This window comes from Giraffa tippelskirchi, chromosome 2, assembly GCF_054371585.1.
Source record: "Giraffa tippelskirchi isolate mGirTip1 chromosome 2, T2T-mGirTip1v1.2.pri, whole genome shotgun sequence".
Taxonomy (NCBI): Eukaryota; Metazoa; Chordata; class Mammalia; order Artiodactyla; family Giraffidae; genus Giraffa; species Giraffa tippelskirchi.
Window position 1 is genome coordinate 41,793,165 of NC_137276.1, and position 27,022 is coordinate 41,820,186.

Here is a 27,022-nt window from a genome sequence, read left to right on the forward strand (position 1 = left end):
AGAAAGTTTTATTTGATTTTGTTGTTTTTCATGCTCATGACTGTAGTTTAAATGTATTAAATGAAAAAAAAAATGTGTATGGTTGTATTTAAGAGAACCACTTGGGTGGGTGATGTCTGAATAAGGGGAATGTTTTTCACTGATAGTTAAATCCAGTCCATTGGACCAATCGTGGAAAAGGTCCTTTAGAGTTGCTGTAGCTGGTCATTGATTTCATTCATGAAGAGAGCCCAGGAAGTCCAAGATGGATTGCATATGTCTTAGTGTCTGATTATTGGAAGATAAAGAAACATCTATGGATCACAGTCCTTGAGAAAGAAATGAGGAGTTCCTTGGAATTGAGACATATACAGATCTGAGGCCTGGAGTGCTGAAGGATGTAGGTAAGGAAGTGAGCTAGCTGATTTCTGAAGGGTATTGAGAACTGAGTTTTCACTGTGAATGTGGCAGTAGTTAGGCAGTATCCACTTCTCAGAAAGGCAGGGATGCAAGGGTCAAGAAATGCTATGGGCTTAGGAAGCTGAGCATTGTCTTCTGCACTAAATGTTCTTTGCTGCTTGTATTCTCCAAAGGGCAATCTATCTTACTAATAATACACACTTCATACCCTTGTAAGTCCTCTCGTGTCTAACAGAACAACTTTTTATTGACTTGAAAACATTGTTGTCTGTAGTTTTCTGACTGGGATCAAACAGTGTTGTTAAAACTAACTTCATAACTGAATTCTTTATTTGCAAAATAAACTTCATGGAGTGAGTTTGTGTATGAAATCTATGAGAACAGGTTTTTGTAGTTACAGAGCAGCCTTTGGGAGCCCCATCCACGACCCTGCATCCACTTACTATTCATCCCCTCTTACTCCTCCCTCTGGATTAAATACTTGGATAGCACTTTTAAGTTCAGCTCAGGTAACACAGTTGAAAACCACTGCTCCAGTTGAATCCAAGTTTATTTTGAGTTTCTAAGTAGCGGTAATTCTTCATCTTTATGTCCTTATCCTTGGCTGTCAGCAGTATCTCCAACCTTCACGGTGGTCCTGCCCCACAGTGTGGTGTAGCACCACTGCAGGTATAACACCATTGCACAGGTAAGGCTGAAGAAACTTACTTAAGGTCACACATCTGGATTGCTAAACTATACCTCTATCTTGACAGTCTCCACTAAGACACTGAATGAACTACATCATCTCAACCTTTGTTTCTGGCAGGTGATAGATAAAGATCCAGCTTCATCTGTAGCATCATTCATCAAGGATTTCTTAGACTCCAACCAGATCTCATGAGTCACTGCTAAACACCTGGAGAGCAATTAAGATATTCATAATCTACTTAGACAGCATAGAGAGAGAGAGATTATAAACTGTTCTGGCAAACAAGAGGTTAAGTAAACGGAGGAATTTTGAGGGGTGGAGAACTCCCTGTGAACTGGCATTGGCAGGCTTTGTGGAGGAGATAGACATTGACTTGTGCCAAAATTAGAGGAGAGTTCAGAGGTTAGGATCTGTAATCATACTGCCTGGATTCAGATTCTTTTTTTTTTTTTTTTAATTGAAGGATAATTGCTTTACAAAACTTCGTTGTTTTCTGTCAAACCTCAACATTAATCAGCCATAGGTATACATATATCCCCACCCTGTTGAACCTCCCTCCCATCTCCCTCCTCATCTCACCCCTCTAGGTTGATATAGAGCCTCTGTTTGAGTTTCCTGAGCCATACAGCAAATTCCCGTTGGCTATCTATTTTACATACTGTAATGTAAGTTTCCATGTTACTCGTCCCATACATCGCACCCTCTCCTCGTGTCCATGAGTCTATTCTCTATGTCTGTTTCTCCATTGCTGCCCTGTAAATAAATTCTTCAGTACCATTTTTGTAGATTCCGTATATGTACGTTAGAATATATTTATCTTTCTCTTTCTAACTCACTTCACTCTGTATAATATGTTCTAGGTTCATCTACCTCATCATAACTGACTCACATGTGTTCCTTTTTATGGCTGAGTAATATTCCATTGTGCATATGTACCACAAGTTCTTTATCCATTCATCTGTTGATGGGCATTTAGGTTACTTCCATGTTCTGCTGCTGCTGCTGCTAAGTCGCTTCAGCTGTGTCCGACTCTGTGCGACCCCAGAGACGGCCGCCCACCAGGCTCCCCCATCCCTGGGATTCTCCAGGCAAGAGTACAGGAGTGGGTTGCCATTTCCTTCTCCAATGCATGAAAGTGAAAAGTGAAAGTGAAATCGCTCAGTTCCATGTTCTAGCTATTGTAAATAGTGCTTCAGTGAACAATGGGATACATGTGCCTTTTTCAACCTTGGTTTCTTCAGGGTATATGCCTAGGAGTGGGATTGCTGGGCCATATGGTGGTTTTATTCCTAGTTTTTTAAGAAATCTCCATACCGTCTTCCATAGTGGCTGTATCAATTTACATTCCCACCAATAGGGCAAGAATGTTCCCTTTTCTCCACACCCTCTCCAGCATTTATTGTTTGTAGACTTTTTGATGAGAGCCATTCTGACTGATGTGAGGTGATATCTCATTGATTTGTATTTCTCTAATAATGAGTGATGTTGAGAATCTTTTCATGTGTTTGTTAGCCATCTGTATATTTTCTTTGGAGAAATGTCTGTTTAGGTCTCTCCCACGTTTTGATTGGGTTGTTTGTTTTCCTGTTATTGAGTTGTATGAACTGCTTGTATATTTTGGAAATTAATCCTTTGTCACTTGTTTCATTTGCTATTATTTTCTCCCATTCTGAGGATTGTCTTTTCACCTTCCTTATAGTTTCCTTTGCCGTGCAAAAGCTTTTAAATTTAATCAGGTCCCACTTGTTTACTTTTGTTTTTATTTCCATTACTCTAGGAGGTGGGTCATAGAGGATCTTGTTTTGATTTATGTCATCGAGTGTTCTGTCTGTTTTCCTCTGAGAGTTTTATAGTTTCTGTTGTCACATTTAGGTCTTTAATCCATTGGATTCAGATTCTTTAGCACTTACTAGTTGTATGCCTTTGGGAAAATAATTTAATGTTTCTGGGTCTCAGCTCTTTTACCTTTAAAATAGTAAGGACCTGCCTTAAGACTAAGGTAAAGATTAAATAAGGGAATGCCTATGAAAGACTTAGTGTAGCATGTAATGCATTTAATAAGCACTGTTATGTTATAGTTTCTATCACAACTAAAACTATAAAAGCATAAAAGTATTCAGTAGGTAGTTGAGACCACATTATTTTTACACCTGAGAAGTTCTGTAGAGGAACCCAGAGCACAGCTTGAAATCTACTGGTCCAGAAGTATAAGAAAGGCAAGGGACCATGTCTCCAGAGCCCGAAGTCCCTACAAGGATCCTAGATCTTGAGATACTGCCACTTCCATTACAGCCATTACCCAACTAGTTTGGTTCAGGTATGTACTTTGAATGAACCAATATGAAAAACACTAGCATCAAAACCAAACTACAGGTAGGGATGTTGGGAGACAGTGATTATACAAGCTAGGCATTCCAATACTTCTGCTTAGAGGCATGATTTTGGACTGTAAAGAAGTTAGAGGAATTGATATGTTGTTTGAAGTCCTGTTATAACACTTAACTCCTGAACAGAGTTCTCTGGACTTCTATGAGAAATGTTTATGTTTGTGGGATGTTTGCACAGTCCTAAGTATGCACCTAGTTAGTTGTTCAGCCGCTAAGTCCTGTCTGACTCTTTGTGACCCCATGAACTCTAATCTGCCAGGTTTCTTTGTCCATGGGGTTCTCCAAGCAAGAATACTGGAGAGGGATGCCATTTCCTTCTCCAGGGAAGCACCTAGTACATCAAGGCCTTGCACAAATTAAGAATATATGGCTATCGGCCATGCCTTCAAAATGTCAGTTATTTTCAAAACTATTATTTCATCAAACAACACCCATTGTTTTCATCTTAAGGTACAGTCTGGAAATATAAGACTACTAATGTCTAATTCCTTTGTCTCTGATTATCTTAGGAGACACTAATCTCTTCTACATTTACCACATTCTTTCTGGATAAAGATGCTGGTGATGGCCTTCTCATAAAAATGATCAAAATCCTGCCCCTCCTATCCCTCAACAACTAACCAAGTTTCTTATCCTCTGGGCAAAGCCTTGCCGTTTTATCTATGGATTGAATTTATCAATTTCTGGTTTACCTAAAATTATAGTCACTCCAAGAAATTGTTCATATCCTTTGTCTTACATTGTCATTTAATACTTTGAGGCAGAAATGTAGTCATTTAAATGGAATTTGCCAATGATATACAACCAATTAAACTTATCCACAAAACAAGTATAACAGGAAACAGAGAAGTGAAAAAAATAGGGGAAAAAGCTCTCACCAATGTGAAATAAACTATATGCAGCACAAAAGTAATCCATGAAGTTTTAAGACTATCAAGATATTAGAAATAGAGCATATAAAATGCTAAATATCTTCTGAGTCTCAACCTTGAGTTGGAAGAAGCAGACATCAAGAATTAATTCTCTTTGTCTGTAATTATAGGACTAATAAAAATGGAAATGAGCTTAGATGTTTGGGGGTTTTAGAAAACAGATAAGATGCTTGGAGTCTTAGATTTAAAAAGATAGAGAAAATACTAAATGAAAGATGGGATTTTTTACTTACAGATTCTCTGAATCTCCTGCTTGTTCTTCATGTTTATCAGTCAGAAAAACTTAGGATACAAACGGCAGCAATTAATTATAAAAGCAGCAGAAATATTTTTTTGGTTATTGACTTTTTTTCCCTAATATTTAATTGAATTAATTTAGCATGCCTCTTACATTTAAAAATATTTTGCTGATCATCAAAATGACATATTTAGAAAAAGCATATGTATAAGATATTTTTTTAATCATTTATAATACCACTACCCAGAAAGGATACTTAGAACATTTTGTACTTCCTTCTCTTCTTAACTGTCTTAAGAAGTTAGACCACATTGCTTGGCTTTTTAACACATAAGCTTAATTCTGAATGTTAATCATTTCTTTATGGTTGGTACCTGTTACCACTGTTTTTAAGGTTTTATTGTGGGTCAAGGTGGCTGGATTTTGTTTTCATTTTCTCTTTAAGCTTTTCACTTGTATGGTAACGTTGTGTCTTTTTTTTTTTTAATTATTCCTGGTCTTCCAGTTTTTTCTGTTCCATTTTTGCCATCTGCTCTTGATGTACATATTCTCCTTGGTCCATGCAACTTGATAACTTGAACTAGAATATTGATACTGTGTATTCATGTTTCATGAATAGTTTGAATTAGAGGCTGTTATACATGCCCTTTGTTAACAGGGCTGATGAAAGGAGAATAGCAAGTGGTGACAATAGCGTTGATATCTTTCTACAGATAATGTTCAGCAGCTTATCTAGTGGTTGGCTTGGCACAGCTTCCGAGCATTTGAGGTTTAGGTTTTTCCCAGTGTTTGTCATGACATTCTGAAATTCTCTTTTAGGACCTAGAAGTTTTACTTAGTTGAGTTACTGGTGGCTTAAAATTCATGGAAAAAAAATCTGTTGATTACGTTTAATTTCTTAGCAGAATCATTTCCAGAAAAGTTAAATGTTGGCAAGCTTAATTTATTTATAACCATGACATTAATGTTTCAAAACATTAGTTCTGATTTTTCTTTTGGATGAACTGTTAAGATATATAAATTTAGGAAATTTGGGTGAACAAAGTTTCACTGCTTCTCCTATAAACTGATTTTCATTTGTTATTAATGTTTGGGAAAATGTGTTAGTCCATGTGGTAAATTGTCTTCCCTGGTGGGTCAGACGGTAGAGAATCTCCCTGCAATGTGGGAGACCTGGGTTAGATCCCTGGGTCGGGAAGATCTCTGGGAGAAGGGCAAGGCAACTCACTCCAGTATTCTTGCTTGGAGAATTCCTGGCAGGCTACAGCCCATAGAGTTGCAAAGAGTCAGACAGGACTGAACAACTAACACTTTGACTGTCATGTGGTAAATTACCCAGGTTAGTGTTTACATTTTAAGGTGAACTCCATAAACTGATACCCAGAGTACAATTAAGCTGCTTTCTGATATAATCTTTCTTTTCCAAATAATATTATTAGGCAAGTTATTCCATAACCATTTAGAGTTCTATTCCACCCTCTTTACCGATAAGAAATGTCTGTTCACAGAGGCCTCTCAAAAGTATAATTTATTAGACTTATAATTAGGACATTAAAATTTCGTCCTTCGTATATTCTCTATGGTGTTTTCACAATTCTTCAAACATTGTCTTTGGAAGTAGAGTGATGGTATTACAGTGAAAATCACCTCCTTAAGATTTAAAAGAAAATGATGCTCAGGAGGCCAGTGGCTAAGAGTCTTTTGAATTTGGCCATGGTGACTTGATTAGCTGCAACATTTGACTTTGGACCTATGGTGTTTAAAAGGCCATAAAATACATCCCCCCACCCCACCCACTGCCCCACAACAGAGCCTTTAGAGCACAGAGACCATTGACAGAAATGTACTGCTGAGGTTATTGGTCGTATGGGAAGATTTGTAAAGAGCTTTTTGGTTCCTTAACATTTCCTAATTAAATAGATAGTGTGGCTCTGGATTTTGAGCTCCAGTGGAGAGTCAAAGGGTAAAGAAAAGATGAGTGGACATGTACACAGTGCAGTTTTTAAAAATGGATAACCAACAAGGACCTACTCTATAGCACAGGGAATTCTGCTCAATGTTTATGGCAGCCTGGATGGGAAGGGAGTTTGGGGGAGAATGGAAAAATGTGTATGTGTGACTGAGTCCGTTCACTGTTCACCTGAAACTATCAAAGCACTGTTAATTGGCTATACTTCACAACAAAATAAAAAGTTAAAAAATGAAAAGATGAATTTCAGAAGACATTAAGGAACAGAAGCACTGAAGCCGACTTTTATTGAGAAAGAGCATAGTTTTTACAAAGATTTTTGATTTGGCTATTTTTCATGGAGGCCAAAATCTTTGTGTATTAAAATGTTAAAAAGAGATAAAAAAAAATGGGGAAAATATTCTGGACATTTTCTCTCCAATACTTGGGTAGGTACACGAGGAACTGGAGAAAAGAGGGGAAGGCCCACCTAGTATCAAAGTATGTGGATACATTTACAAATAAAGAAAACCAATCAAAATGAGAAACATCCAATAATATTAAATAAATGTGTCTAGTGTATATGGCATTTGGTAAAATTTAAACAGAATATAATTAATCTCCTTTTTGAAAAAAATCAGTTATAAAAGGATGGTATGAAAAAAAGACAGATGGAGGAAACTTCAATATTTGTACAGCACAAGGCTGCTCTATTATTCAGACTTTGTGGTTCAGTAGAATACATTATTTTAAATGTATGTTGATTAGAAAATTCCTTGTTAATTATGGTTTTACTTGAAATTTTAAACACCAGTTCAGTTCAGTCGCTCAGTCGTGTCCGACTCTCTGCGACCCCATGAATCGCAGCACGCCAGGCCTCCCTGTCCATCACCAACTCCCGGAGTCTACCCAAACCCATGTTCATCGAGTCGGTGATGCCATCCAACCATCTCATCCTCCGTCGTCCCCTTCTCCTCCCGCCCCCAATCCTACCCAGCATTAGGGTCTTTTCCAATGAGTCAACCCTTCGCATGAGGTGGCCAAAGTATTGGAGCTTCAGCTTCAACATCAGACCTTCCAATGAACACCCAGGATTGATCTCTTTTAGGATGGATTGATTGGATCTCCTTGCAGTCCAAGAAACTCTCAAGAGTCTTCTCCAACACCACAGTTCAAAAGCATCAATTCTGCGGCGCTCAGCTTTCTTCACCGTCCAACTTTCACATCCATACATGACCACTGGAAAAACCATAGTCTTGACTAGACGGACTTTTGTAGGCAAAGTAATGTCTCTGCTTTTAAACATGCTATCTAGGTTGGCCATAACCTTCCTTCCAAGGAGTAAGCGTCTTTTAATTTCATGGCTGCAGTCACCATCAGCAGTGATTCTGGAGCCCAAAAAAGTAAAGTCTGACACTGTTTCCACTGTTTCCCCATCTATTTCCCATGGAGTGATGGGACCAGATGCCATGATCTTAGTTTTCTGAACGTTGAGCTTTAAGCCAACTTTTTCACTTTCCTCCTTCACCTTCATCAAGAGGCTCTTTAGTTCTTCTTCACTTTCTGCCATAAGGGTGGTGTCATCCACATATCTGAGGTTATTGATATTTCTCCCGGCAATCTTGATTCCAGCTTGTGTTTCTTCCAGCTCAGCGTTTCTCATGATGTACTCTGCATATAAGTTAAATAAGCAGGGTGACAATATACAGCCTTGACGTACTCCTTTTCCTATTTGGAACCAGTCTGTTGTTCCATGTCCAGTTCTAACTATTGCTTCCTGACCTGCATACAGGTTTCTCAAGAAGCAGGTCAGATGGTCTGGTATTCCCATCTCTTTCAGAATTTTCCAGTTTATTGTGATCCACACAGTCAAAGGCTTTGGCATAGTCAGTAAAGCAGAAATAGATGTTTTTCTGGAACTCTCTTGCTTTTTCGATGATCCAGCGGATATTGGCAATTTGATCTCTGGTTCCTCTGCCTTTTCTAAAACCAGCTTGAACATCTGGAAGTTCACGGTTCACGTATTGCTGAAGCCTGGCTTGGAGAATTTTGAGCATTACTTTACTAGCATGTGAGATGAGTGCAATTGTGCAGTAGTTTGAGCATTCTTTGGCATTGCCTTTCTTTGGGATTGGAACGAAGACTGACCTTTTCCAGTCCTGTGGCCACTGCTGAGTTTTCCAAATTTGCTGGCATATCGAGTGTAGCACTTTCACAGCATCACCTTTGAGGATTTGAAATAGCTCAACTGGAATTCCGCCTCGCTTCTGCGCCGAGCCTTTAAACACCAAGTTACTCATTATTGGTATAATTTCATTAGAGCCTATTTTTAGTCCTTATAAGAGAAATCACAGTAACTTTGGAACTCACTAATAATAAATAAAGGATCTTCTCTTCTGTTAATGCTAATATTTTCTGCTTAGTATTTTAAATGAAACCTTCAAATGATTTTCAAGTATCTTAGTTGTGAATGTAACTTTCATGCTCATTTGAATCACAGAAGCCCGCCAGCATTTAAGGACTTTTTTAAAAGCAAAAAGATTATATATCATGGAAAGGAAACATTTTTAGTTCATCTACAATAATCCTGTTGCATAACTTGGAAGGGAAAATTAGCTTTTCCTATTATGACTGTACTTGACAAATACTACTTTAAAGAGTTTTTAGAAATATCTTGAAAACCTTCGAGGCAGGCATGATATATAAACTGACATAAGGAATTTGAATGATTTCCCACTGTTGAAATGCAGAAATTTTCTTCTACTTTTTTCCTCTGGCTGATCTAATAATTAAATTGATATGAGAGATTAATAGAAAATAAAATTTAACCAACTGTGTACATGGGAGAGACCCAGGAAAAGTGAGTAACAGAGGAGCATCAGAATGGTGGAAGCCTTCATGTTAAATACCATCCTCAACTAAAGACAAGAGAGGATGTTGAAGGTGGTGGTTTAGGACTTCAAAGGAGAGGAATGCAATTGATATGGAGATGTAAAGCAAATGTTTGATAAGCAAATGTTGCTGGGTCTGTGAAAAACAGTGGGATGGGGAGGAGTTTAACAGGCTTTGCCAGGTTCCCCTCTGTCACTAAGTGACCACACCTACTTCATATTATTGTTGTGTCTCCTGATGACTCCATTCCTGGAACAGGTCATCTATCTATATTCTTTAGGCAGTTAGAGGGAAGCTCAGCGTTTCTTCCTGAGTCTCTGGGCCTTGATTGTTTTCAGCTCAAAATAACCCACATGCCAAAGAGACATTTTGGGGTGACACATTTTGTTCCCCTATATCACCTTGCCTTTCAACCTCGTCCTCCCCCTGATTCTAGCACAGACTCCACTCATCATGAAAGACTAGCATAGGGACAAGGGGTATGAATCTTAGAGCCAAGTTTGAAAGACAGCTCTGTTACTTGGGTATTTACCCTGAGCAAGTTACTTAACTCAGGTGAATCTAAACTTCTAAAATGAAACACTGTGGAATTAAATAAATAATATGTAGTATTGGATAGATATTCAATAAATGTTTACACTTAGCCTTTTTAAAGAGAACGAGTCAACAGAAGAGGGATACAGACTTTGAAAGAGGAAAATCAAAAGCACCTGAAGAAATAGCTGTGTTTGTGTCCATTGGTTCAGTCACCTTCTCCTTATCCAGGTGACTGCCAGCCTGACTTATCTGCTTGATATCTTCTCTCTCCTTATGGGTAACAGTGACCTCTAGTCTCTATCCTGTTACATCTACCCTTGACATGGATATACTGATGCTGAAAGCTAGGCCTCCCTGCACTGATACTGAATTGAATCTCAGAGACAGAGTTTGTGTGAAGTAGGAAAAAATGGCTTTATTGCTTTGCCAAGTAAAGTGGAAACAATAGGTTCCTGCCCTCAAAAACTGTGTGTCCCAACTGGGAGGATTCGATGAGGAGTTTCACAGCAGTAGTTCAAGGCTGTGGTCTCTGACAAGGTTAGTTCTTTAATCTTGTCTCAGGTGGTTAGTCTCCTAATGATTTCCTCTGGTCCCTTCAATCTTGCCTCCAGTAGGTTTTTTTTGGGGGGGCGGGGTGGGAGGGGGGATTCTCTTCCTTTGAGTAGCAACTGTTTGAATCTACCCTTTGGAACTTGAGGAAGGTGATGGAGACTGGAGTTGAGCCTACAAGAAATGGGGGACAAAAAGGCTTTCATGCCCAGGAGCCCCACAGGGTCCTTCTAGGTTCTATACCAAATTAATTTCATTACTTTTTGTCCTTTCTAAAAGAGGCATCTGGTTATACATATAACTCACTTTGACTCCCCAATATAACCTACCAAGATCCCAACTAGTGACTTCCACCTCCTACATCTCACCTAGGCAAGGCAACATGGTGTGGGAATAAGACATCAGAGTTAGCTCAAGTGGGTTGAGTGCTAACTTTACTTTGTCAACAACACCACCAAAAAAGAACATTGTTCATCAACCAGTTATACAAGGGTTAAGCTGCAATTCACTGCAGTCACCTACTAGAAAATGCATTCTTAAAGGAATTTAGGATTAAAAAAAAAAAAAAATAGGAGAGGTACTCTGTGCTTTGGATAAACTGACCTTGGATAATTAGATGCATATCTCAGGAAGAATTGTAATGACCCCAGGTCCTTGCATCTTCCCACACCCTGAAATCATTAACTTGAGGTATCTGTTCTCTGTGATTAGGAGTAATATTTTACCAGGATATATGCTTGACTTTCTTAGTATTTCTTAGTCAAAAAATTTGTACGTATACTGGCTCCTCTTCAGAAAAGTTCCTCAGAACACTCTCCCAGGCTATAGTCCTCAGTAGAACTCTGACTAAAAACTGAAGCAGCTTTCATACTGTACAGTTTTAAGTCAACAGGGCTTACTGGTATCCTCATTCATAAAACAGAGACAATAAGGCACATCTCATGTGCTGTGGTGAGGCTTGAATAAGATAATATGTCAAGTGCAGAGTGTTTTGACAAATAAAAATATGAAATCAATAAATTGTGATTATTATGGCTTCCTGTGTTCAGACAACCATCTTAATTATCCCATGACTTGAGAAACAGAAATTTCTAAGATTAACGGAACACTTTCTGTTTTGGTTCCTGTGTGCTGGATATTATTTCCGTTTAGAATGACTTCCACGTAAGAATGTCTTTTGATCAAATGTATGCCGGTTAAACTCATATTTGTTTTTATAGGTTACAATGAATTTCTTCCTCTTTTGTTCTGATCTCTTCATTGTTTGTATCCCATTCTGAATGGGGATAATGTCTCCTTTACTAAATTGTCAGGTCTTTATAGGTATAAGCTATATCTTAATTTACTTTTTCCACATTTCCACTTTTTATTTTTGTATACTTCTCTGGGAAGCTTCCACTGAATTACCTAGAGGTTGGAGACTGGAAGGAAGAATTCAATTTGTGACAGCCTTCAAGGATGTTGGCTTCTTAGAAGCTAAAATAGTGTTGTACAGGCATTCCTACAACTCCACCGTGAAGATTTCTTAATAATGGTGTTTTTGAAATACCTGTTACTCCTTCTTAAGGCTCCATAAGGCTCTTTGGCAGAGTCTTAAACAATCTGAAGGAAGTATCTGCAGATAGCATGACAACATTTGCCTTTATACACTCTGGTTTTTACAATACTTTTGAAGGTTTCCCTCCCTCTTGATATCTGGCTAATTTGGAAAACTAATAGTCTAAGCAAATTAAGAAGCAAGACTTTTCTTTGACCCGTGGAAATAGAGGAGGAGTAGCTGTAACATAATTATTCTTCTAAGCTTTGTTTTCATCTTATTGTACTTGTGACTCAGAAAATATTGTTGATGCATGAAATGATAAGGTCAGACTAATTCTGATAGATGAGCTGAGTGAACTTGCTAATGATGTAAAACCTTTACTCGAAGTAGGCCATGGCATGAAAGAGAAGTCAGTAATATGATTTCAACCTGGACTTACCTTATTGATGCTTTTATAAGGACAAGCACATTGCCAAACTGCTAACCTTTCAGTCCTATTTGCGGTCCCTGCCTACAAAATTAATTATTGTCTTAAACTAAAGGCTATCTACTTCTCTGGACTCTTAAAGGGAAATCACTTATTACTTATTTCTTTTAATTTATTTTTTAATGTATACTCTATGTCAATCAAATTTTTACTGAGCACCTACTATTTTTAAGTCCATGTGAGACTCACGACATAATACAGAGTTCTTCTGTGAATTAACCCTGAGTAGTTAGGAATATGCTCTCTAAATTATATCACTTAAGTTGACTGAACAAAGAATGCTTTCCAAATCTAAATTGTGATGTCTTTTTTTTTTGCTTTGTACAGAAACTCATAGCTTTTTCTGTATCGGAAACATATTCTGCCATTGCCATTGTTCTTTTATTTGTAAGTTCCCCAGCTTGATCAAGCATATGGCTTTTTTTTTTTCTTTTAAAGACAGAGACAATTACAACTGATTAGCGAAGAGGAATATGTACCAATAATCTTCAGTGCATGGATGCAAAATTAAAACTGGATTATTAGGCAAGCTAAGTTTAATGCTGCCTCATGTTATTCAAGAATACAGCTAACATTTCTCTTAGACAAATGGAAACTCTTAATACCTGCTTTCACTCAAGGTTTATAGTGAAACTGACTTTCCTAATACTGAGGTGTCTTTTCAGCCATGTTATTAGACACAAAAATACCTTTTTTAATAAAGGGAAAATAGTGTCCTGGTTATCCTCTTTACATTTTTGGTTGACTATCGTTACATTAATAAACACCTAAAACATTTCAGTTGGGGTTCCAACGATTGGAAAGAAACTAGTTGAAATTATTCCCAGGGTTAGTGGACGACAAGGTTCCTGCCTTGAGGATTTTCTTGTTTTGAATAACGAATCTCCTTCTGAAGATAGTTAGACACTTCTCATTTGCAGTAAGCGCCTGTGTACCAGATCTTGGAAGTAATTAGATTGCTTCATAGCTTAGTTTCACAAGCCTCACTCAGTATATGGATTCTTAAATAAACAATAAGGAAATTATGTTACAAAGAATGATAGCCCACATACAAATCCTCTAGTATAATAAAAAGTGATTAAAAGTGTTGTTCAAGTGAGGGAAGATTCTTGAGCATATGCTTACCAGCCTCTGCTGAAATAGCTGTCACTAAACAAATATCGGAACATGTTAATTTACATGGTTTGCTTTCATTTTTATTATTATTTTTTTTGTACATCTTGTGAGCTGGAAAGGGGTTTCTTAGTAAACAAAGATGACATGGGGGATACTTGTTATTTTCCCCTTTCAGGATTGATTTGAGCTCTGTTCATACATTTTTATGCCTGGAAGAATAGTTCCTAGTGGTGTCCTGTTACATCTTAAGTGTGCTAGAGTGTGACAGTCTATGATGTTAGCAGCTATTCACACCTGGTAATAATACACTGCAAGACAGGGGCTCTCCCCAGCTAGGCTTCCCTGCAGGGGGCAATTTTCATGAGAACAAGAAGGTTTCTCCCCCCTTCTTTTTTGCATCACAAATATGCCAGTTATCCTCATTATCAGCCTCTCCCTCCAGTTTCTTGAAACACCTCTCCAAGTCACTGCCATTGATTTTTAGTGCTTAAGTACATATTTAAAATACACTAAGCTTTGCCAAAGGTTTGATTGGAGGTTGATGTTTCCATTCTTTTTGCCCTTTGAATGGCTACCTACCACTAGCCTGATGTTTTTTGAGTAATCTCAAAAATTGAAGTATCTTTTTGGAGAAAAATGACCCACTCTCTATTAGGTGATTCTTTCCTTTAAGGACTAGTGAAGCCTTAAATTTCAAGTCAATGTTGATTAAGGAATTATTGAGATTAATTAGTATTCCTTGACATCCTCACAATTAAAGGTACACTGGCTTGAAACAATTTCATGCTCATTTACCAAAAGACTTTTACTTCCTAAATCCTTTAACTCAATTCACCAGTTCTCAGTATTTTGCTACTCTGTGATTCTTAAATTCTATACTGTGATGCCTATTTTTTTCTTTAGAATATTGTTCTTCAAGGGTTGAATTGTCTTCAAATTCCAATTAGTATTCCAATTATCATAAGGCTTTTCACTTTTTTCCATATTTGTTAAAAAGCATCATTAGATCTTGGGAGGATATTAAAGAGAATTTGTTAGATACAAGGAGTATGTGCATTGGTAACTTGATTTCGTTGGTTGAAAAGGGAAAGGCAAAATGTAAAGTTAAAAGTACACAAACTTTATAAATGCTGTCAAGTCAGAAACACCTATTCAAATCATTAAAAGCAAAAACCTTAGAATATTTGGAATTTGAACTAAAACTTGAAAGTTTCAAATTCCTGTACTCATAATTAAAAAAAAAAAAAGATGAGGATACATTGAAAAGTTAGGAATTTCAATCTGGCATTTTTCTTTAATATATTTTTAAAATAAATAATTAATTTTCAGCAATGCTGGATCTTCATTGCCATGTGTGGGCTTCTCATTGCAGTGGCTTCTCTTGTTGTGGAGCACAGGCTCTAGTGTGGGCTCAGTAGTTGTGGCGCATGGGCTTAGTTGCTCCATAGCATGTGGAATCTTCCTGGACCAGGGATCGAACCTGTGTCCCCTCATTGACAGTCAGATTCTTATGCATTGTACCACTAGGGAAGTCTGTGATACTTTTCTACTAGGTTAAATTATAATTTACCAGGAGATTTTGAGTTTGGGAATTTTTTGGGTTTTGTTTTTTTTTTTTTGAGGGGAGAGTGATATTTTTTAGACTTTACATTTATTAATGCATAAGCATCTTGAAGCATAGAATTGTACTTTGCAAGTATGAACTCCAGTATCAAATAAAATAAATATTAGCACAAAGTAGAAGCTAGTAGGAATCAGAGACAAGACATGAAAAATTAATAAGAAGCCGTGGTAGTTGAAGTTAGCACAGCTCCCAGTGACTCCTGACTCCCCAGGTTTACACCCTTGTATCATCCTCTCCCTGTGAGTTATAGGCTGGATATAGTGACTATTTTCTAATAAATAGAATACAAAGAAAGTAAAGGCACATCCAGACCTACCTGAAAATGATTAAAGCTAATGTTAGGATGAGGAACTCATCTAAGCAATGGGGAAAAGCTAAGTCAAGAAACTACCTGGACAATAGAATTCATGACTAATTGGCATACAGTTTCTGGGAGCACATCCTTGCCAAAAAAAAAAAAAAAAAAAGCAGTGTAATTGGAACCAAATTAGAGATCACATTATGACCATTATCATGAATTTATAATAAAAAAGTGTTTGAGTTATTCTTTGATTTGTTTCCACTGCTAATATTTGGGGACCACAGATAAATCAGAAACAGCTGAATGTCTCTACCATATTAATAGAATTTTAAAAATTGACAAATATGTTTACTTTTCATTCAACTACCATTTATTCAGCACACATTTCCTATCAGCTATTGAGAGTACTGTTACATTGTTCTAGGATTAATACTAGATGGGAAATGGGAAAATTCTCACCCTTTTATATGAATTATTCACAACACTTACAGTAAGTACCAAATCAGCTCTGGTTGATCTAGTGACCTGCAGATGCAATCTAGCTTAAATATATGAAATATTGATAGCAATATGAATGGTTTTCTAAAAAACCGATTCTTGTAGTAGTGAACCTTATTTAATAGTATATGGAGCTTGAGCTTTGCATACAACATTTTAACATGAAAACTCTCAAGATGTACTCTCTTTGATCATCATAGATTTTTAAGTGGACTATAAGATTTAATTCCTTGTTATTGCCCTTTAAGAGCTTTTAGGTAAAAGCTAAATTGATGTAACAGTAGAAAGACATTTTAATAAAAACGTTCTTAGCATCAGAAGTGTGGAAAACTCACTACATTTCAGGAGTTGGATTTTCTTTATGAATATAATTAGAGCACACACATTTTCCTTGCTGACAGTAGCACTATAAGCCAACACTACAGTAGACTTTGGCCTCTATATTTAGTGTTAGATCCTGCTTGTGCAAACCTTGACTCTAAGTTGAAATATAATGTTTAACAAGGATTATAATCTTTGAATCTCCTACCCAAAACCAAGCACAACATGACTACTGAAAGCTATGGTGACATTAAAAATTTAAACACATACACAGCATCTGGATAAACTACACTAGAGACTAAAAATATTTGCCTGGAGTCCCCACACGAGGCTCTCCAAAGCTTAGACTTAGACCATCATGGGCTCCCTGTGTTCACCTTGTCTCTGGTTATCCCAGAGCTTCAGGCTGTTTCCTTCTCCCCACTTGTCCTCTTCAGGTTCTCTAACATGTTGAGAATGGGGTGTGGTGTTTTCACTCTTCTGTTTCTATTCCAGACAAGAAGCACATGGGTCCATTTCTTTTAAGATGTTCCCACTTGTCCTCATCACTGAGGGGAAATGGAAGGGAAAAAATAAATCTGCCATTGGCAAACAGTCAGGGTATTCTGAGTCTTTGTGCTTGACAGAGTTACCTACAGTCATTGAAAAAAATCATTTGAATGGCCTTCTTGCCATGTGTCAGGCATTCTGCTAGGCACTGAGTATACGAAGATAAGAGTCAACCAGCCTTCAAGGACTTCAGCACAGAGTGGAAATAACACAGCAGTCACTGCACAATATGATAAGGACACAGGACGAGAGAAAGGAACACAGAAGGGGGAGCAGTTGGTGATTAACCTTTGGGCGCAAGGGATAGGCACACCAGGTAGAAGAATTTGTGTGAACAGAAACCCATAGACAAGAAAGAACACGATGAGGTTCAGGAACTATAGTTGAGGATGTGAAGGGCACCGTGTTGAGCAATGAGGCATGGTGGGTAGGCATGACTTTCTAAATCACTGGTTATTGAAGTGTTTCCACAGCTAGCAGTATCAATATCTCTTGGAAGTTTATTAGAAAAGCACATTCTCAGTCCCCAGTCCAGATCTGCTGATAGGAACTGATCTAATCAGCCTTCCAGGCTCTTAATCCCACTAAACTTAAAAAAAAAAAAAAAAACCTAACATGCTGCTGCTGCTGCTGCTGCTGCTGCTGCTGCGTCGCTTCAGTCATGTCCGACTCTGTGCGACCCCATAGACGGCAGCCTGCCAGGCTCCCCCGTCCCTGGGATTCTCCAGGCAAGAACACTGGAGTGAGTTGCCATTTCCTTCTCCAGTGCATGAAAGTGAAAAGTGAAAGTGAAGTCGCTCAGTCGTGTCCGACTCTTAGTGACCCCATGGACTGCAGCCTACCAGGCTCCTCCGTCCATGGGATTTTCCAGGCAAGAGTACTGGAGTGGGTTGCCTTTGCCTTCTCCTAACATGCTAGTAGGAGTTAAAGATTTCTTTTTCTCTTAAAGCCAATGGATTTTTAAACAGGGAAATGCCATTTATCGAACTTGACTTTTATCGAAAAAGCTATCTGGAAGCACTGTGGAGAATAAATTAGTGCCCATTTGATGATGGCTGCAGGAATAAGATGGATGGAGGATCAGGAATAAAATTGGATAATGCTTAAAAGGCTGTTGTAATAAGTCAGGTGAAAAGTAACAAGGCAGTTACAAACTGAAGAGTTGTAATGAATAAGGATTTAAAAAATATTCAATAGCAACTTAAGTCATTTTCACATGATTAAGGGAAATTCTAATGCCACTTACTGTCATTCAGTTGAATATGGGCTCATTAATCATCACTATCCCTCCAAAGACTGGCCCTGCTTTAACTGATGGCCACTGGAACTTTTCCTTCCAAGAGTAATCAAAGTGTCGGAGTTCCTCCTGCACAAGTGGTCAGTGTCATTTCTGCACAAGATGAAACAATTGGTTAGGCTGCTGCCATGGTAGCTAGACAAGATTACATCAGAGTATTTTCTCTGACCTTGAGCCAAAATTCACTTTACTATCTGACTCATTTGAACAAAGTTAACATTTATAACAGAGGATTGTCTTCAAGATATAAACAATAATTTTATTATTTCTTTGATTCGAAAATAAAAACAAATAGGAATTATTTAGCAACTCTTCCAGTGGTTCTACATTTGTGGTCCTTTCACAATAGATGAGTGGTTTACTACATGTACTGATATATATTTGGTGTGTACTCTAATGAACTAACCTAAATAAAAGTTATCTGTTTTGCAGCTTACATGAAAGTGTAAGTCACTCAGTCGTGCCCAACTCTTTGCAGCCCCATGAATAATCCATGGAATTCTCCAGGCCAGAATAGTGGAGCGGGTTGCCTTCTCCAGGGATCAAACCCAGGTCTCCCGCATTGCCGGTGGATTGTTTACCAGCTGAGCCATTAAGGAATATACTACCAAATTAAGATAAGGTTTAAGACAGGATTCAATAATCATACAGTGTCCCCGGTATATACTGAGTACTCCTCTGTGTCAGGTACTGTGCTTAGTACTTTATTATTCAATCCTCAAAGCACCTTGATGAACTATTACAATTTTCATTCTAGTGTATTTTGCATACAAATGAAGAATTTGAAGAATAAAAAACCTAACTAACCTGTCACTTCTAATAAGAAGCTGAGACTGTTCAAGCTTCAGAATGGTCCAAAAAGAAGTCAAGGAAAGCACTGCACATTTTTTATAGATCATTCTGAGAATAAGTTTTCATGACAGTATTGTGCAAGGTACAAGAGACACCTTGCATAATATATTATTGGTGGAAATATAACTAATATGTTCTTCTTTTCAGGAAGGCAGTTGAGCTGTGAATAACTAGGTAGAAGCATTGAAGTGTACCATCTGAAACAGGGACTCAAGTTTTAGGAACCTAGTCTGGAAGTAATCTGAGATGCAACAAATAAATATATATAGATGATATATATATAAATAAATATATGAAGATGATTTTCAGAAATATTTAAAGTGAAAAACCAATATGAAAGACAGAGTCTGGCAGTTATTTAAATATTTTATATATTTAATATAAACATATCATTTATATGAAATCTATTGAAACAAACTTTAAAGATTTATTTTCATATAGTAAAAATATACATATTTAATAACCTACAAAATGTTTGGCACTGAGAAAAAAACTGAATACTAAAACATATACAAGTAGATAAAAATGGAAAAAAAATATGTGGCATAACTTAAAGGAAACTCACCAAACTGTTAATTATGGATGAAATTGTTGGTAATTAAATTATTTGCTTTTACATTATTTCCCTATTTTTAGATTTTTCTGTAACAAAAAATAAAAATAGAAACAAAAAACAACAAAAATAACAAGAATATGCTCCACATGCCATGGAGCAACTAGGCCTGTGGGCCACAACTACTGAAGCCCCCACACAAAAACAAAAAATAAAAATAAAAATTCTCTTAAAATCAGAAATAATACCCTATTTAATAACTAGTCCATGGTATGTATTATTATTTCATGGAAGAAGAACAAACTGTATTGTATATATGAGTTAGTATGTGGGAAATTTCTTACAATTTTCTATTTCCAATGTGAAAAATTTAGTAAAGTGATCATCTTGGAAGCAGAAAGTAGCTAGTTCATATTTGAGCAAATCAGGATGAGGAATTAAAAAGAAATTAATATTGAATGATTTCTGATATGGTTTAGAAACCAAATTGAGATATTCTGAGCATCTTAGATCTAGTAAGTTCAAATTTTTAAAAAAACAGTTATGAAAACAACAGAGGCGCAGTGGATAAGAATCTGCCTGCCAGTGCAGGGGACATGGGTTCAATCCCTGGTCTGGGAAGATTCCACATGCCAGGGAGCAACTAAGCCTGTGGGCTTCAACTGCTGAAGCCCCCACACTCTGGGGACTAGGAATCAAACTACTGAGCCTGTGTGCTGCAGCGGGAGATGCCACCACAATGAGAAGCTCCTGCACCACCACAGAGAGTAGCCCCCGCTCACTACAACTAGAGAAAGCCTATGCAAAGTAACGAAGAGCCAGCACAGCCAAAAATAAATTAACTATAAAAAGATAACAATGGCTTATGGATATATAATGTTCTCTATGTTCCAGGAACTGTTACAAGAAATATCCCAAGTATTAACTCATGAAGTATAGCAATCTAAGAGATAAGGAAAAGATGAGGAAACTGAAGCACAGAGACATTAAGTCACTTCACTCACCATCAGTGTTGGACCCAGAATTTGAACTCAAATACTCTGACTCTAACACATATGCCCTGTTCATTAAAATATACAACTTCTCAACTACAGACAGATCTGAGGCAGGTATTAAACTGATCCTCAGAAAACATAGCCTGATGATATGGCACCTTGGGAAGCCTTCTAAGTGATTTCAAAGATGGGAATGTGTAAGACAGTCATGAAGTTACAGGATAGGTCTGATTAATTCATTGCATCATTGATTTAGTTGATGATTTAGGAGAGATTATTTTTATGTTGCATGTAGATATCGTGTTAGTAGAGTATAAGAATACAAATTTTAAAATAAAGTGATGAAATTCAGAAAATGTCCTAGTCACTTTGAGATATGCTGCCAGAACTCAGTACTCCCAGGGATAGAATTCCTTGTCCTTTGCCGTTAAATACTTTGGTGGGAAAGATGCTAAAGTGGGAAAATTTGAGAAGTATGGGTTAAAATGAATGAATGCTGGCAAAACTGTAATATTTCCTGGGATTAAAAAAGTGGAATTATAAAAATTAAAGAAACTGTAAAGGTCATCAATCCCATTTACTGATGAGAAAACAGCTAGAGAAAGTAAAGGACTTATTCCAAACTTTTTAAACGATTCTGAACATTACTGTAACTACTACCTGGATCTTCATATTCTTAGTGCTTTGTCCAGCTGCCTCTAAGTTATTGAAAAAGATGAAGTATAGCTCAGGCTATATTAAATTTTTTTAAATAAATTAGCAATATTTTTTATATCATGAGTGAACAAGTAATTCAGCTGGAATTAGGTAAAAGACATAATAGATTGACTATAAAGATTGAAAGCATTTACAGTCCTATAAAATTGCACTGAATGGATTGCAACTAATGTTTTGTTACTCTTAGGTTGTACAATCTCAACTTCAGAGAGAAATGATCCTATTTTATTTCCTTTTCTCTTCTGCTTATCCCTTCCTCATGAACACGGAGTGAAAGCAAAAATTTTCCTGGGGAAAGAACCACCATTTCATGATACTAAACACTGTACAGGTCCTTAACAAAATTTCAATTTAACACATACTTATGCTCTTCTCTGGTCTAAAAGAGGTCAATTTAATCTCTTAGCTTCATTTTGCTCAGCCATGAAGTGAGCATGCTTAAAAATGGAAGCAGGGAAACTATTCATTTTAATATTTCTATCATATGAATATTAGTTCCAAGAAATCTTGAGTATGGATTGATGAAATCAGTGGAACAAGCTGAATAAAATTCTTCATCTAGAAGTCTTTATGTTTAGAGAAATAAATATTAACTTTTAGAATATCTTTAGAGTTTTAATTTTTCTTATTTCTTAGAATAAATACTAATCATATTAATACAGCAAAATATTCCAGTTTGAAAAGCCAATGTCAATGCTCTACTTCAACACATAACTTTGAATGATCATTTGCAATTGATCTAGAAAACCATCAGTGGAAAATCAGATAATTAAGAGTCCAAATGAACTTTTCTAATATTCTGAGTTGATCAAGTAAACCATTAAGGGGCCACTTTTACATTTCCCCTTGTGCTATGTAAATACAGTCTTTTTTGACACTAATTTAACTCCTATTTTTGTATTTCCCATTTGAGTTTGACTAGCTAAATAAAAGAGAAAAAAAAAATTTAATGGGTTAAAGAGCCTGAGGCCTTAATATACTTAAAACACTACTGATATAATAAATGTTTTCCTCAAAAGATACTTGAACTTATAAGAAGTTAAATAAAAGCTATATGATCAGATGTGTGCTTTAGAGCAATTTAGGGTAGCATAAAATTTAAATGAATGTTGAATGAAAATGAATGAATGTGCTGTGATTATTTTATGGATGACAAGTGTTAGACTGCATATCAAACGGATAAATGCTTATTAGAGTTTTAATTGCCTTGGAATACAGGGAATGTGTTAAATCGATTATTATGTACATTTTCTTGGACCAGTAATTAAAAAAGAGTCTATTAAGTCAACTGTTATCTATTTTTTTCCCAGAAAATAGCTACATTTAGTCTGTCTGATTTTCTGGCTATAGCATCACTTTGGGATAATGTTCTCCATGTAAAATTTTGCCTAGTTAAAGAAGATATCTTTCTGGCCTTTTGTTTATCTTATATCTGCTCCTTTGAATTTAGATACATGATACATAACATGGATAAATCTTGAAAACATTCAGCATTGTATGAGGTACCTAGAATAGGCACATTCATTAAGATGGAAAATAGAATAGTGGTGACCAGGGGTTGAAGAGAGGAAGTAATGGGGAGTTTAATTGTTTAATGGATAAAAGTTTCTTTTTGAGATGATCAAGATATTCTGGAACTAGATATTGGTGGTGATGTAAAACATCATGAATGTACTTAAGGCCATTGAATTGTACATTTAAAAGTGATTAACTAGGATTTTTAGTGAAGAAGAATTAAAGAGCCTCTTGATGAAAGTGAAAGAGGAGAGTGAAAAAGTTGGCTTAAAACTCAACATTCAGAAAACTAAGATCATAGCATCTGGTCCCATCACTTCATGGCAAATAGATGGAGGAAAAATGGAAATAGTGACAGAGTTTATTTTTTGGGTCTCCAGAATCACTACAGATGGTGACTGCAGCCATGAAATTAAAAGACACTTGCTCCTTGGAAGAAAAGCTATGACCAACCTAGACAATGTATTAAAAAGCAGAGACGTTACTTTGCCAGCAAAGGTCCATCTAGTCAAAACTATGGTTTATCCAGTAGTCATGTATGAATGTGAGAGATGGACTATAAAGAAAGCTGAGCGCCGAAAAATTGATGCTTTTGAACTGTGGTGTTGGAGAAGATTCTTGAGAATCCCTTGGACTCCAAGGATGTGCAACCAGTCCATCCTAAAGAAAATCAGTCCTGAATATTCACTGGAAGGACTAATGCTGAAGCTGAAACTCCAATACTTTGGCTACCTGATGTGAAGAACTGACTCATTTGAAACGACCCTGATGCTGGGAAAGATTGAAGGCAGGAGGAGAAGGGGATGACAGAGGATGAGATGGTTGGATGCATCACTGACGCGATGGACATGAGTTGGAGTAGGCTCCGGGAGTTGGTGATGGACAGGGAAACCTGGCGTGCTGCAGTCCAGGGGGTGGCAAAGAGTCAGACCCAACTGAACAACTGAACTGAACTGAGGTTTTTAGAAAAGGCTATTTACCTTAGGCCAGCTAATATCTCTTCATTTTCCCTCTAAAAATGTTACCCAGTTCCATTTATCTCCCAGTAGATGACTTAAGTCATGTTGATTTATTAGAAAACAACTTGATCCTTAATTATAGTCCTATACTGTAATTTTATTCCTATTATCACTATCTTGAATATTTAGACAAGTCATCTGATTGCTGTTTTTTAAATTTTATTCCAAATAGGATTAACAATTTTTTCTTATTTTTCAGACTCACATGTGCAAACACAAAGGGAAAAAAAAATGACTTTATCAAACATGGGTTTCCACCAATTTTAGAATTAAAGATATTGTCCATGTTTAAAGTGACAATTTTTAGATATAACTGGTGGATTAATCATTTGTAATTACATTTTTAGGGCTTCGTAGAATAAATCATCACCATTACTGTAATCAGAGAAGGCAATGGCACCCCACTCCAGTACTCTTGCCTAGAAAATCCCATGGACGGAGGAGCCTGGTAGGCTACAGTCCATGGGGTCGCTAAGAGTCAGACGACTGAGTGACTTCACTTTCACTTTTCCCTTTCATGCACTGGAGAAGGAAATGGCAACCCACTCCAGTATTCTTGCCTGGAGGGTCGCACAGAGTTGGACACGACTGAAGCGACTTAGCAGCAGCAGCAGCAGCATTACTGTAATAATATGTGACAAAACAGTGTATTGTGTACAATAACATTTTTTCCCATTTCTTTCACTTCAAAATTAAGTTTAGCTATTAGCTGAATATTTGTCGCTATTGATGGAATAAACGCAAACATAATATTACTCAATTTGTTCTGCTCTGAGGGAATTAAGATTTTGCATTTGAAATTGTGGTAGTTCCACTGAGAATCCTAGGAAATTTAGTGAAATTTGGTAAAGGAAAACTGAGTTTTGTTCTTAGCGTGTCAAGTTTCAGCTGCTCCTGGATTTTATTGGTAATCACCATTAGGTCAGTATTGTTGTATAGACCTTGCTATAAGTTTATGGGCTTTGTCTGATTGTTTTGATGCTCTAATATTAACCAAATGGATAAAATTTACAGTATAATTATTCTTGAGCAATACTGAACTGTATTTTTAATTGACTTTAAAATTACTTCATTGAACATTTATTATGAGAAAAAGTAAACCATAAGAGTTGATTAGTCAAAAATACTTACAATTGATAAATAATGGCATTATTAAATCACTTCTTTGCCTGCAGGTCCCTGGCTGTGCCTTCTGTTAAATTAGATTGTGTGACTCCCCATAAACCCAATTTCACATACTTGTTTGAATTATAAATATTCAATAGTAATTTTTGTATTTTCTAACATTAGCATTTATAACATTGTAACTAACATTAACATTTCCACTTTGTAACATGCTAACATTAGCAATCTATCAGGTACCCTAACTTTGAAATATTCCCCCTGACTTGATATGCACTCCTCCTCACCCACTCAATCCCTCTTTGTCCTCAGACTTTTCATCATTCTTAACCACTCATGGCCTTCACTCCAAAACTTTGTCCTCTAATTTTCATTCTGGGCCCTGGGTCCATTTCTTCCAATCCAAAGCTGCTTTTAAAGAATAGAATTTTACTTATACAAAAGAACTCAATTGATGTTGATGTCAAAAGAACCCAGGGGAATTCAGTGGGATGAGATTAGTTAAAATCCTATTTCTTTTTATTGTTGCTACTCCATTCTATAAAGATGAAATAATGATAACAAGGCAGGCAAAATAACTTTGATCAGGCAACAGCTAGTGTTTCAAAGATTAAAAAAAGAGAAGTTACTGCTTTCAATTGCCATAGGCAATAGGCACAGAAAGTAAAGAGACCCTCTAGATATTAAAGTAAATGATCCCCCATCCCCTCAAATAACTCTCTGTTTTCGTTTGCATGGTATATAGTTTTTGATTCTGGAGAAGATTTAAAGTTGAAGATTAAAAAAAAAAAAAACAAATTCTCCTTGTTTTCTTGCTTTTGACTCTGGTATGTTTCGCCATTATAAACTAAGCTGCCTGAGCAAAATTTAAGAGGCATCTATCAAAGCCACAAAATTCAAAATAAGAATTTTAACTCTGCCTTAAGACCATGGCAGGCAGTCATTTGTTGTTCATTCCCTATCTGTCTTACCCGCCAGACTTCAAAATCTGTTGGAAAACATGTCATCATTTGGTCAATAAACAGGTAAATGAATGGCTCATTGCTAGAAACCTATGGACTGTTTCCAGGTATTTTGAAATAAACCTCTAGAAAGCCAACCCATAATTACAAGGCCTGATTCTTAGACATGTGCAACCAACTTTGAAGTAACCTTGATGAAATGAACACCAGTTCATATTGTAGATTTTTTCAGAGTTTAAAATGGCCTTTCTTTTACTGTTGCTTTGACTTAGTCTTAGAAAAATAGAGAAAATTAGAGTTACTTCAAATCCATTGCTTTGTTTCTTCTTGATTTGTTTTTCTGCACAGCATCTTTTAAAAAAGTTGATTATGCAAAAGGAAAACAACACAAGCTCATATTTTAATAATCAAGTGAATGTAGTCAGAATCTGTTCACTGTTGGTAAAACTGCGTTTTAGCACAGAAACCCAAAAGTAGTATCAATGACAATAGGGGAGTTTTAGGAAAAAGCTTACTGTAGATGTGAAATAAGACTGCCTCTCACTGCTCTGGTGAGAATGGGAGTGGAGAGAACTATAATTAACAGCACAGAACAAAGGGAGATGGTACATAGGCCATGAAAAAAAAAGGAGAGGAGATTATAGACTATAGCTTACAAATGAACTGGACTAAGAACTTGCATTTGAACCATGTACCTTGACTCAGTCCTTATCTAATGTGTCTGCTTTTTTAAAGTCTAAAATCAGGACATTTTCAGTAGATTTCAAAACAATGTACGCCTTCAATATTTTTTTATTAAGGATGTTTGTGACTTAGAAAAAGTACTGGTTTCAGCTCTGTAGTTTTTCTTCTGTTATGCTATTAGTAATTAACCATTTATATGAAAGAATCAATGGATGGTGGTTTCTCATTAGTTTTGAAACATTGAGCAATATGACACATGTTAACCCTAGGCCACTTGGTAAAACTGTATTACCTATT

General features: G+C 36.6%; 1 protein-coding gene and 1 long non-coding RNA gene across 4 annotated transcripts in view; both read left to right on the forward strand.

Moving 5' to 3' along the window:
• The window catches only part of PRKG1 (protein kinase cGMP-dependent 1), a 1,340,287-nt gene that overhangs the window by 514,547 nt on the left and 798,718 nt on the right, over positions 1–27,022 (forward strand). The gene's annotated exons all lie outside the window — the stretch shown is intronic.
• On the forward strand, positions 22,232–25,877 carry LOC145538197 (uncharacterized). Its single transcript, XR_014076721.1, has 2 exons — positions 22,232–22,970; positions 23,730–25,877. It is a non-coding gene; the product is annotated as an uncharacterized LOC145538197 (long non-coding RNA).